Consider the following 560-nt stretch of genomic DNA (forward strand, 5'->3'; position numbering starts at 1 on the left):
TGAATCAAATTATATGATCAAGGCTGTCTTTCCATATCTGGAACTGAGAGGAAATTCCCAAATGGCAAATACCCTTTAATTTAACGTAATGCTTGTCTTTTTTCTTTTTTTTGGTAAAGTGTTTGAGAAAATATTTTAGATCCAGTTGTTGTGTAGCACAGAATCAGAGATTTTCCTTTTTGTTTGCCTTTGTATTTGTATTATTATCGTCGTTATTTTCATTATTGTTGTTGCTGTTGTTATTCTTATCATTACTGTTATTATCATCATCATTATTATTATTATTATCATCATCATCTTTATTATTATTATCATTATTATTATTGTTATTATTATTATTTTTTATTATTATTATAATTGTTGTTGTTGTTGTTGTTGTTGTTATAAATGTAATTATCATCATGATTATTGTCGTTATCGTTGTTATTGTCGCTATTATTATCAATGTAAGTATTATCATTATCATCATCATTATCATAACTATCATCAATATCATTATCATCATTATCATTGTCATCATCATTATAATTATGCTCATTGCTATCTTTAACCATAGCATT

This window comes from Penaeus japonicus, unplaced genomic scaffold (assembly GCF_977035675.1).
Source record: "Penaeus japonicus unplaced genomic scaffold, GWHDUDI00000001_assembly GWHDUDI00000001, whole genome shotgun sequence".
Taxonomy (NCBI): Eukaryota; Metazoa; Arthropoda; class Malacostraca; order Decapoda; family Penaeidae; genus Penaeus; species Penaeus japonicus.